Here is a 14,183-nt window from a genome sequence, read left to right on the forward strand (position 1 = left end):
ATGCTGGAAATACCCTTCATTTTGGGCAACATCAGTGGAAAGAGAAACAGAGTTAATGCTTTAGGTTAAAGACCCTGCGTCATTGCTTAAATTATTGCTTTTTCATTTTCATTTTAATTTTATTGTGTTGGCTGGGACTTTGGAGGTACTCATTACTTCAACGGCACTTAAGCAATGATTTTGATGTAACATTTCAACGGAGAGACAGTAACTCTTGAATTCCATCGCAAGGGACCATTTGTTATCTAGCCAGGTCATTAACCCCACCCCAGAAAGTATCTCCACACCAGCATGCACATGTATAGTCAGTGTGACTTTGTGCGGGGGAAATCCAGTCTTACTTGTCTGTTGAAGTTTTTTGAGAAGGTGACAAAGGAAATCGATGAGGACAGGGCAGCTATTGAAACATGAACAGCTCTGTGAACCTTCTGAAGGCACCTGATAGGATCCTGCATGATAGGCTGGTCCAGAAGATTCATTCACAAGAGATCCAAGATGGAGCTGGTTACCTGAACCCAAAACTGGCTTTGCGATAGGAGAAGAAGTTTAATGGTGGTAGGACGTTAATGATCATAAGTTTGTGACCTGAGGTGCACTATAGGGACTGTTGTTGGGAACTTTGCTCTTTGTGATCTTTATTAATGACTTGAATGTGAATGTATGAGGTATGATTAGTATATTGGCAGATGACATGAAAATCAGTATGGTTGTGGAGAGTGAGGAAAGTTATGGCTACAACAGGACATAGATCAGTTGGAGAATTGGGTAGAGTTTTGGCAGATGGAATTCAATCCGGAAAAGTGTGAGGTGATGGATTTTGAGAAGTCATGTAGGGGCAATAGAAGTGTAAGCAGAAAAAGTAATTTGGAAGCAAGATGAAAACATATCAAACTCAAACAAAACTGTAAGGAATGTTGCAATATCTGAATTGTGGAAACATGCAAGTCTTGTCGTGTACTCCAAACATCACCTCCCTGAGTTGACAGGAGGAAAATGGGTAGAATAAAGCTCAAAATAGACTAAAGAAGCCCCAACCCAACAAAACCAAACCACAAGTGTGGATGGTGGGCTGTGTAAGTGTGTAGAGTTGGAAAGATAACTTCATTCACCTATTTAATTTTAATTGGTTTAAATTCATCTCCCATGATTCAATTAGGAACTTGAAATAAATGTAGGCTGCATCGTGTGGTGTTGTTTGTACAGTTACAAAAACAGTCTAACGACCTTAAAATGTGTTGATTTAATTGATATTGATTCTCCACCCCCTACGCTTTTCAGGTATTTACAGAGGATGCAGGTAAATATTTGACAGATCAGGGGATTTTTATGTCATTGAGGAATTGTCACAGAGGAGGTGTTGAGGCCTGGGGCAGATCAACCACTGTCATATTGATGGGAGTGGAGGTTGTGAGGGACCATTCAGCAAATGTATATTTTTCATATTGGTGTAGTTATTATGGTTTCTGTGGTACACCCCATTACCTCTGCTTTGAAAATGGACTTAGCTTTAGTGTAAATTGACTGATTGCACTGTATTGTTAGCAGGAGATATCACAAGTGTAAAACCAAATGATGATACCAAAACAAACAATTCAGCCCATTACATCTGCCCTTTTGAAGAAGAGCAAACCTTGACCCCATCTTCGCTCTCCGAGTCTGTCGTCCTGCAGGTCGCGGCTCTTGAAAAGCATGTCCAAGTACCATTTCAAAGTGCTGAGCTCCACTGCTTCTTCTACCTTTCCAGCACTGAGCTGCAGACACCGATGATCTTCTTGGCGCTAAGCTTTCCTTTCCATCCACAAAAGTATCAGAAAGTACCTGCCACTGAGTGCCCATTGAACCAAATTTCCATTCGGATCCTCAGCCCTCAGCCTGAAATACCAACTGATTCTTTTTCCACCAATTCTACCCGAGCTGTTGAGTTTACCCGATATTTTCCATTTTTTATTTCAATCTTTTCTTGCTGTGTTGTATTGAACGTAGTCTATCTCCTTTTTTTCTTGCCACTGAAGGCCTTTTGCCCTTCTCATTTACCTCCTCAAGGTGTTAGCAATACAGTATACATAAATGGTTTTTTTTTGGCTCAAATTGATGAGCAAATTACTATTCTTCCTGCCAACTTCCTGATGGGTTTTGGATAGTCGTATACAGGCCTCTTCCAGGTAATTACTGTGCACCTTCTTTGAACAGCTTCAAAGTTCACACTTCCTCCAACGCTATTTGCTTTCTGCAAGTTTGTGGTTTGCTAACCAATAACTCTATTCTTCTTCACCTATATACCCATGCATACATCCTGCACAAATGTCAGCATTAATCACACCTTTTTAACTTAGCACAAACATGCCTAATCTTTCTGAGTGATAAGTTATCATACCAGATTAAAGCTAAACCACATTTTGAATCTGCAAATCTTTGCACTTATCACTCAGGTAAAATTATTCTTACTCCAATTTAGACATATTACTCTTTCTTTTAACTTTATCTTTTATCTTAACAATGTAAAATAGATCTGATGAATGATTGCTACCACAAAAGTGCATTTCACTTATATGGCTTCCACTTGCCAAGATTCAGTTCCTAAAATTAAATCAAGCATTTCCCCATCTTTTGTTAGGCTTGTTAAATGCAAATGATAAATTATTCTTATTCCAGCTAAGGTACAAAATGTCCTATCTGCTTTCACACTGATTATGTCCCAGTTAATATTAGGGTAATTGAAAACTCCCATATTTTGTGCTCAAGCTGTTTTGGCACTTGATTGTTATTATCTTGCAAATTTGCTCTTTTATCTCCCTTCTCTTGACTGGAGATCTATTGTACCCTCCAACAATATGATTGTCTCGTCACTCTTTAATTCAAACAATATAGCCTAGCTTGAAAGGTCATTGATCTGAAGTGTTAACTCAGTTTCTCTCTCTGCTGAGGTTTTTGATTCAAATTTCTAGCTTTTGCAGTTTTGTTTTCCCTTAGGTCTCATTTTATCGTCTTTCTAATTAGCTATCACATTTTTGCTGTGATTGCTTCTCTTCTTTGAAAACCCTGTAACTAGGAGGCCAGAGCTCCTAGTCCTGCAATTCTTTAAGCCATGTTTCAGTTATAACTATATCATTATGGTATGGGCACACCACAATTCATTACCCTCAAGATACCTGCCTTTAACTATTCTTCTCACATAATAATATAAGAACCTACAAAATGGGAGCAGGAGTAAGTTATTCAAAGTTCAAAAGTAAATTTTATTATCAAGGTACATATATGTCTCTATATACAACCCTGAGATTCATTTTCCTGCAGGCATGCCTAGAAAATCTAGAGAACAGAATAGAATTATAGCAGGATTAATGTAAGATCAAGTATTCTGTCATTCACTAAGTTCATGCCTGATTTTCTACCTCATTATGTTTCCTTACTACACCCATATCTCCAGATTCATTTAATATCCTGAAATTGATCAATATCTGCTTTGAATGAACTCAGCTAAGCCGGATTTCCAAAGAATGCAGAGATTTCTGTTTCCCTGTTCTAAATAACCCATCCCCTTGTTCTGATGTTGCGGGTTCTAGTTTTTGACTTCTCTACCAGGAGAAGAAACATTCTGCTCTGCAGACAGCTCCTGTAGAGCTTTATAGGAGCTTAGTAAATTTTAATGAGATCTCCTTCTCATAATTTTAACCACTGGAAAATGGAGACTTCTTTTACTCCAACCTCTTCTCAAATGGCAAATCTGCCACATCTGGAGTAAGTTTACTGAATCTTTGCTGAGTTCTGTGGCGATTACATCCTTTCCCCGGCAATTATAGACAGTGTGTTATTATGTGTGCATAATAAAGAACCTCATTTCCCAGTGGGAAATGCGAAATGTTCACCCGGAACTGGAAGCTATGATGGTGACCAGGTTGCGTGTGCACAGGGTTGAGCAGTTCAGTAATAAAATGGGCTAATGTAAAGCCACATCGTTTGTCTTTATTAAGAACAAACATAACATGGTGTCAGACTTTGGTGTGTGGACTAAATACAGAGAGTAATGAGTACCGTGCGCAACTGAGAAAGAGACTCCGTGAGCACAAAAGGCGCTAGCAGCAAGTGAGACCGGACACTCGTCATGATAGAGAGAAGCTGGCCAGCAAGGTGAGAGAGCATGTTGTTCCCAAAGTTTTGCTTTCACTGGATTCACCATGAGATTTTCAACTGAGTGGCCAAGAGTTCCCATCATGGGATAAGCTAAGTTCTCCCACACCTGTGTAGATACTGGCAATCCAACTGATAACTGGAAACACTTCAAATAGCATTTTATTATATGTTTATCTGCTACAGAGCAGGAGGGACTGATGAAAAGTTGTAAGCTACTTTTCTGCATGTAATGGGTGAAGTAGTTTTGGACATCTCTAACAGCTTTCAAATTGATGAGACAGCTTTTACATTGGACACCCTGATGACAACATTTGAGGAGTATTTTGCCCCAAGTAAAAACATCATGTTTGAGAGAGGTAAGTTTTTTCTCCCCTTTGACCAGAAACAAGGTGTTAGCTTCGACCAAAACTGAGCTGAGCTTCACACATTGAGTAAGTGCTGTGAATATGGAGATTTGATAAACTCACCAGTTAGAGACAGATTAGTTTGTGGAATTCCAGATAATGGACTCAGAGAAAGATTGCTTTGTGAAAAAGACTTGACGCCAGAAAATGATGTGAATGTATGTAGGGCAGCAGAGACCACACGAGCACAAGCTAAGGAGCTGCACAGGACAGACACAATAGTGCATTTTTTGAAAACAGAGGGGCAGAGCACAAGGTGTTTCACAAGACAAAGAGGAAGGCTCAAACAGCAAGTATGGAGGTAGTCACATTCCAGAGATGTGTCCTGCTTATGGAAAGTCCTGCAGTAATTGTGGGAAGAAGAATCATATAGCGAAGTGCTGCAAATCTGGGGCTACCAAGGGAAAGGTGCACATGGTTGCTGAGGAAATGGAGGAAGTCTTTGCAGATTCTCTACAGACTTCTGGTGCTGGTAAAACAGAATGGGTAGTCCAGTGACTGTGAATGAGACTGTAATTTCATTCAAGTTTGACGCCGCAGGCCAAGTGAATCTGTTATCCATAGACAAGACTTTCACATTTAAGAGCAAGATTTACCCAGTAAAGTTAAATGTGGCAGGCTACACAGGAGAGATATTCCCGTAAAATGAGGCTGTATAGTGACTTTCCAGCACAAGGGGCAGCCCCTAAAGTCACAGCTACTGATTGTAGGGAAGGGAGTACAGCCGATGTTCTTTCTGAGTGCAAGTGAAAAGCTCAGACTGGTTAAAAGGGTTTTCATAGTGGCTTTACAGACCAAAGATGACCACTCAACACTCATGGAAGAGAGTGCAGATGTCTTTGAGGGGCTTGGAGGATTACCTGGTGTGCACAAAATTCAAGTGGATGAGACAGTGACTTGTGCTATCAATGCGTGCAGGGAAGTTTCATTTCCACTTAGAGACAAGCTTAAACAAGAATTAACATGTGAGGAATGGACAAATGTCTTAAAGAAAATTGAAGAGCTAACAGATTGGGTGAGCTCACTGGTCATTGTGCAAAGAAAAATGGAGCATTGCAGATATGGTCTAGACCTAGGAGATCTCAATAAAGCCATCAAGAGAGAGAGCACTTTGAATTGCCCACATGGGAGGAGATCATGTCCTGGTTTTCTTGTGCCCAGTGTTTTAGCAATCTGGGTTTTGAAAGATGAAGTCTGATGAGGCAGGATCGAGACAGTGTACTTTTAACACATCACTGGGAAGATATCATCTTCTTCAGCTACCATTTGAGATCCTGTCCACACCAGAAGTCTACCAAAAATCATCAACATGATCTTTGAGGGCATACCAGGTGTCGATACCATGATGGATGACATCATTTTCTGGGAGTCCACCAGGGATGAACATGATACACGACTGAGACAAGTGTTTGACATGACACAGAATGTCAATTTGAAATTAAATAAAGAGAAATGTGAGTTTGGTGTTAAGGCACTGATCTCCATAGGAGATGTCATATCTGAAGAGGGAGTGAAGCCCAACTCCAAAAAGACATCAGCCATTGAAAACTTGGAGAGGCCTCTAAACAAAGAGGAGGTGAGATGTTTCTTAGGGATGGTAACTTACCTGGCTAAGTTCATCCCTCAACTGTGTCAGCACCACTTTGGTCACGCCTTGAGCAGCAAAATGAGTGGATTTGGTCTCATGATCAAGAACAGTATTTCCAGACGCTGAAAAGAATCCTAACTGAAGTGCTGAGAATCGTGCTGAGGTTTTATGACCTGGAAAGGCGTACTAGGTGTACTAGGATCTTGGCTGATGCTTGCTGGCATGGCCTTGGAGCAGTACTACTGCAGCACCATGACGACACATGGCAACCTGTGGCCTATGTGCCAAGGGCTTTAACAGAAGCCAACAATGCACAGATAGAGAAAGGGCTTCTCACCAGCACATATACATGTGAAAGTTTCCATCAGTACATCTATGGGTGAGCTTTTGAAGTGGAGACAGACCATAAACCACTCATCTCAATTATATCCAAACCACAGAATGACTGTCCCATGAGGATACAGCGCATGTTGCTAAGGCTGCAGAAATATGATCTGAAGATGATCTACTCACTGGAAAAATAAATGTTTGCTGCTGATGAGCTGTCTCAAGCAGTTGACGAGAAAGAAAAGAGTGACCAAGAGGTTAATGCAGGTATACCAAACTTCATTTTCCAAACTTGATGGCATGAACATTGACTTATCTAACTTCTGTTAATGCCCCTCCTCCCCTTCTTACACCATCCCTGATATATTTCATTTTTCCCCCCCCCCCTTCTCCTGTTTTTTCTCTCTCTGCCCCTCTCACAATCACTCTTTGCCTGTTCTCCATCTCCGTCTGGTGCTCCCCTCCCCCTTTCTTTCTCCCTAGGCCTCCTGTCTCATGATCCTTTCCCTTCTCCAGTTCTGTATCCCTTTTGCCAATCACCTTTCCAGCTTTTAGCTTCATCCCACCCCCTCCGGTCTTCTCCTATCATTTTGCATTTCCCCCTCCCCCTCCTTTCAAGTCTCTTGCTATCTTTCCTTTCAGTTAGTCCTGACGAAGGGTCTTGGCCCAAAATGTCGACAGTGCTTCTCTCTATAGATGCTGCCTGGTCTGCTGCGTTCCACCAGCATTTTGTGTGTGTTGCTTGAATTTCCAGCATCTGCAGATTTCCTCGTGTTTCCATTTTCCAAACTTTGTTTGCTCCTGCCTCCAGATTTTCTTTTTGTTTTGTTTTCTGTTTAGAGTACTGTCTTCCCTCATTCCAAATTCATGCTTAGCTTCTCAACCCTCTGCCGGGCTGATCGAACCCTCCCAACAGCACCAGTGAACCCACCTCTGAGAATACTGGGCCACAAGTAAACTGTACTGCAGCCCGAGACTCAGCAGTGATGTGGAGGTAGGGGCTATCTACTCCAGAAGGTGAGGCACTCCTTTGACAGCACTCATTGTGGACACAGTGCAGAAGACAGGCCCTACCCCAACCAATGGCCTTCAAAGAAAATTTGACCTCCTCTTTCTCGATTGTGGTCTTTAACAGCAGCCATAATCATACATTACTGTGCCTCAAGAAGGCTACATTCACCACTAAGGACCTTCACCATCTGGAATATGCCCTCTTCTAGTTATTACCATCAGGAAGGAGGTACAGAAAACTGAAGACCCATTCTCAATGTTTTAAGAACACCTTCTTCCCCTCTGCCACAAGATTTCTGGATAGTCCATGAGCTCATGAACACACCTTATCATTCTTATTTTTGTATTATTTATATATTTCTGTAATTTATATGTCTGTACTCCTACAGCAAGACAACAAATTTCATCCCATCCAAGTCAGTGATAATAAATATGATTCTGGCCTTGTTCAACCATTGTTAGTCTCTCTCCCTTCTCTACCTACCCTTAACACATTAACTGTGATCACAGCTGATCTCCACCTCAGCTCACATATAGTCCCATATCAGAGCATGCCCTGTCTGAAGTTTGCTCCTCTGCAGTCTACCAGGAATAGTACGTCAAGTCCCAAGGTGCAACTCCCAACCGCCATTGCATTTTCCACCTTCTGGAAGGTATTAAGTGACAATGAGGGTCCACCCTCAACTTTCTGGCATTGGGAGGATCCCCAGCCACTTTTGCTCTCTGCTACCCTACAGGTTTCTCCATCTCTGTAAATCATGGGCATCAAAGAACAATTCGCAGCCACTGCCCAGGATCGGAGAAAGCTGCAGAGAATTGTAAACTCAGTCAGCTCCATCATGGGCACTGTCCTCCCCAGCATCCAGGACATGCCTCAAAAAGCAAGTATCCATCATTAAGGACCACCATCATCCAGGAGATGCCCTCTTCTCATTGCTAACATCAGGAATGAGGTACAGGAGTCTAAAGGCACACAGTCAATGTTTCAGGAACAGTTTCTTCCCCCTCTACCATTATATATCTGAATGAACAGTAAATATATGAACACCACTTCAGTAGTTATTTCTACTCTTCTTGCATGACTTTTTGTATTAACTTTTTCATATATACTATATACATAGTAATTTATAGTTTTTATTATTATGTATTGCATTGTATTGCTGCCACAAAACAACAAATTTCATAATATATACCAGTGAAAATTTACCAGATTCTAATTCTGATTTATTAAACTGACAACAATCTGATAAATGTATATTCATTTTTAGAATTCAAAGGTGAGAAGGAAATTCAGTACTCACAAAGTTAATTTAGGAAATGTCCTCCTGTTTTGTGAGATCCCTTTGAATGACCTCTGGGCTCCTGCAATATGGCATTGTGATATTACTATTAAATATGAGCTAGCTCCTGCCCAAGTGCAACTGAGTCACTTGGTTTTATTGAACTGATGTTCTTCTTCTTACCAAACGGAGCTGTTGTAGCAGATGTCTCTCAGAGAACACTAAATCAAGGGGTCATGGAACTAATTTGTTCAATGACTCAATGTCAAACTGAGCTTAGGGACAAGACGGTTTTACTCTCATTTGCATATTTTCATCAGTAGGAAAGCCTGGAGATGAAAGGGACTCTTCTTTCTGAAGGACACTGTCACCCAGTTTCAGTTTTGATTTCAAGGCTGGTTTTGAGTTGTCAATGCTTCTTTTCTCATCTCAGCGGCTTTGCAAAAGAGCAGCCTACCTCAGAGGTTAATTTCTACCTCACGGCTTTCCTGTTTATGCCAGGGAGAACAGTGAATCACGTTGAAAGTCAGACCTCTTGCTTGTGTATGAACTCCACCAGGGCCCTCCGTTGTAGCAGCTGGTAGCCCTGCCGTACATTAGGGAGAGGTGGAAATATAGTCAAGAACTCTAGCGAATACTTAGAGGTGTGTGATGGAGAGCATTCTGGCTGGTCCCATCACCACCTGGTACACAGGCTCCAATGTGCAGGATGGAAAGATGTGACAGAGAGTTGTAGACTTAACCTGCTTCATTATGGGCACAACCCACCCCACCATCATGGACGCCTTCTAAAGGTGGTACATCAAGAAAGTAGCATCTGTCATTAGGGACCCTCGCCGTATGGACAAGGGGATAAGTACAACAGCTTGAAAACCCACACTCAGGGTTTTAGGAACAGCTTCTTCTCTTCTGTCATCATATTTCTGAATGGTCCATGACCCCACGAACACTATCTCAGCAATGTTCTTTTGCAGTAATCCACCTTGTTCACCCTAATTCCAAAATATCTAAATGACTCTCCATGGCCATGTTCACACTAAGCCCTGGACGAAGCAGCAGCTGCTGTTGACATCTCATTAACTGGGCAACTTCGGGAGTTAGGAGGAAGAAAACAGAATCGGAACCAGCTTTACTCATATGACATGAAATTGGGGTTGTTCTGTAGCAGCAGGATATTGCAAAGATATAAACATCTACAAAATTACAAAAATAAGTTAATTGTACAGAAATAGGATTAATGAAGTAGTGCTCATGATGTCACGGTGTGCGCGCTCGCAAGACTGGACCCAAGTGCGGAGGGACGGTAGACACTCTCTGTCACAGTGGTCGCTGGCTCCGACTCCACCCAGGTGTGGAGGACAGCAGCCTCTGTCACGGTAAGCGTTGGCAATGACTTAAACCGGGAGCTTAGGAATGACAGACTCCCCGTGAAGAGGCAGAAACAAGAGGTTGCACGTAGGAATACCGACAGAGCATCGGTGGCACAACCAACACCATGAGACAAACTACACAGTATGATGCCATTTATAGAGCACAACAAGAGGCCCCTTTAAATAATCATAGGTTCCAGGATCATGATAAACTTGACAAGATTAAATTGAAAGCTCCTGGGCTTAACAGCTCTAACAATTGGCAAATACCCAGTGCTTAAGAAACCCTGAAGCTTAATGCCCCAGCAAGCATCAGAGGCTCACAGAGCTCATGGGACCATGGACCATTCAGAAACCTTATGGCAGAGAGGAGGAAGTGTAGCTAAGTCACTGAGTGTGGGCCTTCAAGCTCCTGTGCCTCCTTCCTGGTGGTAATAGTGAGAATAGTCCATGCCCTGGATGATGAGGGTCCTTGAGAATGGATATCAACTTTCTGAGGCACTGCCCCTTGATGATGTCCTCAATGGTGGGGAGGGATGTGCTCCTGGCTGAACCTGTAACACTCTATGCACTGGAGGATCTATACCAAGCTGTGAAGCAACCAGTCACATATCAAACATCCTCAAACTCCCAGTGATGTGGAGCTGCTGGCATGCCTTCTTCGTTTATTGGCCCCAGGAAAGGTCCTCGGAGTTGTTTCTTCCTACTGATGAAAATATGGAAATAAGAGTAAAATTGTCTTGAATCATTGCACACAAACTTAAAGCTGCTCACCCTTTTCACCACTGACCTCCCTGAATAAGGCCTGATGTGTCTTCTCCAAAATTCCCCTTCCTGAAATCTACAATCAGGTCCTTGGACTTGCTAACTCTGAGTGTGAGATTGTTGCTGCAAAATCACTCAATTAGCCAATCTGTCTCACTCCTGTAAATCTCTTCATGACATCTGAGATTCTATCAACACCAGTAGAGTCATCAGCAAATTTAAAGATGGCATGTGTGCTGTGCTTAGCCACAAAGTCATGAATGTAGAAAGAGTAGAGCAGTGGGCTACGACATATCCATGATCTGTGTTTGTGTTGATAGCAAAGAGAAGACCTGCACTGGTTCTGGTCTCCCGGTAATTAAGTGAAATATCCAGTTCTATATCGAAGTGTAGAGGCCCAGGTTTTTAATAGAATTGGAATTGGTTTATTACAGGAAAGATTTTAGCATGGATAAAGCAGTGGCTGATTGGCAGGAGGCAAAGAGTGGGAATAAAGGGAGCCTTTTCTGGTTGGCTGCCAGTGACTAGTGGTGTTGCACAGAGGTCTGTGTTAGGACCAGTTCTTTTTATGTTATATGTCAATGATTTGGATGATGGAATTGATTGTTGCAAAGTTTGCAGATGATATGAAGATAGGTGGAAGGGAGGTAGTTTTGAGGAAGTAGAGAGGCTACAGAGGACTTAGACAGATTAGGAGAATGGGCAAATAAATAACAGATGGAATACAATGTCAGAAGTGTATGGTGATGCACTTTGGTAGAAGAAATGAAAGGACAGTCTGAATGGAGAGAAAATACAAAAACTGTGGTGCAGAGTGACTTGGGAGTCCTTGTACAGGATTTCCTAAAAGTTCATTTGCAAGGTTCAGTATGTGGTGAGGAAGGCAAATGCAATGTTAGCATTTATTTCAAGAGGACTAGAATATGAAAGCAAGGATGTAATGTTGAAACTTTATAAAGCGCTGGTCAGGCCTCGCTTGGAGTATTGTGAGCCGTCTTGGACCCCTTATCTTGGAGTGCATGTGCTGAAACTGGAGAGGGTTCAAAGGAGATTCATGAAAATGATTCGCATTGAATGGCTTGTCATATGAAGATCATTTGATGGCTCTGGGCCTGTACTCAATAGAATTCAGATGAATGAAAGGTGACTTCATTGAAACCTGTTTGAATGGTGAAAGACCTTGATAGAGTAAATGTGGAGGCAATGCTTCCTTTGGTGGGAGAGTCTAAAACCAGAGGACACAGCCTCAGAATAGAGGGGTGTCCGTTTAGAATGGAATTGAGGAGGAATTTCTTTATCCAGAGAGTGGTAGTTCTGTGGAATTTTTTGCTACAGGCAGTTGTGGAAACCAAGTCTTTATGTACTTTTAAGGCAGAAGTTGATAGATCCTTGGCCAGGGCATGAAGGGATATGCTTTACTGAGGCAGTGAGAGTCCATAGAAGGCAGGTTGTTCTCCTTGACGTGCTCTGTTGCGTATTTAATATTTCAATAATATTTGAATAGTCTTGTGTATATATATATTTTTTGATTAAGCATTCATTTTTTTTAAATAATTAATTACAGATTACACATAAAAATATGTCAATTGCATATGCCAACAAACTACTATGTGAAGCAGATCTGGAAGTTAGACTCCCATTTCAGACTCCTGTGTTTTCCTTTGAATGAATTTGACGTTTTGAAGTTACAAAACAGATTATTGGCAACGAGGTATTTTTAAAATGAATGATAAAGCTGCTGACCTGTTAAAGTGCAGTGAGATGTTCAAACCAAAGAAAAATGCTGCGAGGCATGGTTGAATTTAAAGGAAATAACAACCCAGCACGTGCAGAGACATCAAGTTAAGTAAAAGTTAAGTAAAAGTAAAATGGAAGAGAGAGAACTTAGTGATAGTAATCGTAAATAAAAGCAGAAGGGCTGGATACATTGGTAAGACTGACGAGTTTGATTACACAATGGGTAATTGACTCATGTATACAGTATTTTGAATCAAATGAAATAGCCGATGAGAAGTGAGCACCAACTTTGCTGAGCTCATTAGGTTTAAAGGCATACAGTTTGCTTTGAGGTTTGACTGCTCCAACCAAACCACCAGAAATGAGCTTTGCTACTGTTGTAAAAGTGATGCAGGAACACTTAGAAGCAAAGCCATTATTGATTGCAGAATGTCTTAGGTTTCATAAGTGGAATAAAAAAAAGGGAAGTCCATTACAGTATACTTGGTTGAATTGAAGAGATTGTGCATTGTCAGTTCAGTAATGGGTTTAAGGATGCACTGAGGGATCATCTAGTTTGTAGAATCTTAAATGAAAGCATTCACAAATGGCTCCTAACTGAAACACAATTTACACTTTAAAGAGCAGTTGAAATCACTGTTTCAATAGAAACCAAAGACAGACGCAATTGATTGCAGTCAGGAATGAAAGTGAGTGTGAACAAAATTGCAATGTCTAAACCAGCCAGGCCAAACAAATCCTGTTACCGTTGCAGCAGGGGCTCACGTACACCAAACAAAAGCAGATTTAAGACCATAAGTTATAGGAGCAGAAGTAGGCCATTTGGCCCATCGAGTCTGCTCTGCCCTTCAATCATGGGCTGATCTAGTCCTTCCATTCATTCCAACTCCCCTGACTTCACCCCATACCCTTTGATGCCCTGGATAAACAAAAACCCATCTATCTCTGCCTTAAATACATCCAATGACTTGGCCTCTACAAATACAAATTCTACAGATTTACCACCCTCTGACTAAAGTAATTTCTCCACACCTCAGTTCGTGAAGGACTTGCTTCAATCCTGAAGTCATGCCCTCTTGTCCTAGAATCCCCTACCATGGGAAATAACTATGCCATATCTAATCTGTTCAGGCCTTTTAGCATTCAGAATGCTTCTATGAGATCCCCCCTCATTCTCCTGAACTCCAGGGAATACAGACCAAGAGCTGCCAGACGTTCCTCATTCAGTAAACTTTTCATTCCTGGTATCATTCTTGGGAATTTTCTCTGAACCCTCTCTAAAGTCAGTATATCTTTTCTAAAATAAGGAACCCACAATACTCGAAGTGTGGTCTCATGAGTGCCTTATAGAGCCTCAGCATAACATCCCTGCTGTTATATTCTACACCTTCAGAAATGAATGCCAACATTGCATTTGCCTTCTTCAGAATCAGGTTTATTATCACTGGCATGTGATGTGGAATTTGTTAACTTAGAAGCAGCAGTTCAATGCAATATGTAATGAATTGCAATATGCAAAGAAAAAATAATAATAAATAAAATAAAACATAATAATAATAAATAAGCAAGT

Source organism: Hypanus sabinus, chromosome 27 (genome assembly GCF_030144855.1).
Source record: "Hypanus sabinus isolate sHypSab1 chromosome 27, sHypSab1.hap1, whole genome shotgun sequence".
Lineage (NCBI taxonomy): Eukaryota > Metazoa > Chordata > Chondrichthyes > Myliobatiformes > Dasyatidae > Hypanus > Hypanus sabinus.